This window comes from Oratosquilla oratoria, chromosome 26, assembly GCF_046742065.1.
Source record: "Oratosquilla oratoria isolate Oo_2021 chromosome 26, ASM4674206v1, whole genome shotgun sequence".
NCBI lineage: Eukaryota > Metazoa > Arthropoda > Malacostraca > Stomatopoda > Squillidae > Oratosquilla > Oratosquilla oratoria.
In genome coordinates this window covers 19,814,244-19,816,743 of record NC_134802.1, presented here as the reverse complement: position 1 = coordinate 19,816,743, position 2,500 = coordinate 19,814,244, and the positions used below count along the sequence as shown (strand labels likewise).

The 2,500-nt window shown below is 35.6% G+C and overlaps 1 protein-coding gene across 3 annotated transcripts in view; it reads right to left on the bottom strand.

Moving 5' to 3' along the window:
• LOC143039404 (major facilitator superfamily domain-containing protein 8-like) overlaps positions 1–2,500 on the bottom strand; it is a 93,395-nt gene that overhangs the window by 85,207 nt on the left and 5,688 nt on the right. The gene's annotated exons all lie outside the window — the stretch shown is intronic.

Below are 2,500 nucleotides of genomic sequence, written 5' to 3'. Positions count from 1 at the left end.
TTTGTTTGTATGTTATTATTTGTCTGTTTATTAGTATTTGCTTGATTTTCATTTATTATTATTTATCTGTCAATTTATCATTATTTACTGTTTACCTGTTTGTTTGTTATTCAACTATATCTATGCATTTATTTGTTTTGTTTATTATTATCTATGCTGTTATAATATTTTATTTGTTTATTTATTTATTTATCTATTTATCATTATTATAAATTTTTTCGCATCCAACCTAGTTATGGTCTTCTGTCGGCATACTTCTCCTTTGTAATCCTTTGTTTGCTGTTCATGCTAAACTCCTCACCAAACACTTGAAAAGAGATGAGGGAAAAAGGATAAGGACTTCGCGACTCGAAGAGAGTATTAACTGAAGCTCCTCTTTTCCACTCTCCTGATTTTATTTAAGTCCTTCGAGTTATTCACAGATGTTTCATGTAAAAGACTCGAACCTAAGGGAAAATACTGTTCAATAGAATAAGCAAGAGAAGCGCTGAATGAGGCAGAACGCAAGCACTTCACCGCTCATTGGAGACATTAATTGTAATCTAAGCATTCAAACATTTTCGATCCAAAGACACGAAGGACATGTCTAAACGGATAATCAAGTAGTAACTGAGTTGTTTAGGGGGACAGAAACCTACCGAAATGGCTGCTTGGTGGCATTTTATAATACATTGCTATAGATAAGAACATAAGAACATAAGAATAAAGAAGACTGCAAGAGACCATAAGGCTTACATTAGGCAGCTCCGTATCCATCACCACCTGTCATCCCCATCCATAAAGTTGTCTAATCGTTTCTTAAAAAACTGATAGTTTCAGCGCTTACTACATGGTTACTAAGTTTATTCCATTCATCGACCACCCTATTAGTAAACCAATTCTTGCCTATTTCCTTCTTAAACCTAAATTTGTCCAGTTTATACCCATTACTGCGAGTCCTGCCCTGTTGTTTTATTATGATGACCTTGTTTGCATCACTTGAACACTTCTATTAGATGAACAAGTCGAAATCTTCCCTAAGCAGCTGAACAGGTAAAGCCAACAGGTGACCCTAATCTCGTAGACAAGAAATAAGGAAGGATCCTACATTGGAGATTGTTATGCATAATCTTGAGTCAGGGAACAAACCACCTTTTTATTTACAGGTTGCGATCTGCACGATATGTATTAGACCACTCATGGTGAGTCATCATGAAATGGCTTACGTGAATGGTTGGACAGGACGAAAACCTGACGAGAGAATCATCTAGAACGATAACAATAAGGAGAAAAAGAAATCAGAGGTTGTGTCATCCAAGAATGACAAAGTGGCCCAATAGAGGGAACCTACTACAGGAGAAGTGGGAAGAGGTGTTAACTAGTTTAGAATGTACGTGTTGCAGTGGCTAGAAAGTCGTCGAACGCCCTCCGAAGGATACAAAGCAGTAAATGATCTCCTTTTACTTGATTTCTTTCTTTTTACTTTACACCTTAAACAGGACATCCCGAAAGAAAGAAATGTCTCATTCACGTCTTTTTACTGGCCGACCCTGAAGTCAGACATCGTCGGGTATGTAGGTAAGTGCTGAGGGTATATATAGACCTTGATATAGGCTAGGATAGGAGTGACGTATACGATGCGGACTCATCTAGAAGAATCCTATTGCAAAACAAACCATAGGAAACAGTCGCGAATGATTTACTCAAGTTCCCAAGAATCAGGCAGGATTCAATAAAAGTCCTATCTTTTCTAGATATACCATCAACTCTCATCTAGAATACATGCCTGTGAGGGAATTAGCCAAGGTTAGTACTATTTCTAATTAATGACGGAAATTTGCCGATAATTAGTTTTCAGTAGCTCCAATTAGGATTAGTTAGTATTAGTCATTAATTAATGACGGAAAATTGCCGACAATTTAATTTTGACCAAATGTTTACTACCCCATCTGAAGGGAACTAGATCGGTTGAATAAACCCAGAAATATTTTAGAAATTGTAGCCCCGCTGATATTAGAATTTCATTCAGATTGGTAGGATTGAGTTTTACAACTATAGACGTCAATAAACATCTCCATCAAGTGCGCAATGTAAAAATGCTGCGTTACATCATCTTTAGAACTGAGAAAAATATTATATTTTGTGCAGGATAAGCACTATATGATATATATATCTGATATAATTATATGAATGTTCAAATCAACAACAAATTAGGTGAAACAGTTTTCTGCACATCTGCTGACAGTTACACAATCTCACAACCATAGCAAAACGCAAAGAAGAAATTCATACATATACAGTAAAGTTCAAGTTGGAAGGGTCCATAGAATCAGTTGGTATGGTAAAATCCTCAAATAACTGCTAAGTGTAGTAAACGATGGAAATATTTTGTGCCAGACATTGCTATTTAGGAATGATAGAAAATTAAAAAATGAGATGGTCAGATTTCAGTTCTTGCCTATCAGCATACCGAGCAAATAGAAGGAAAATATGTTATCAAAAACACTAATTACTTTATAAA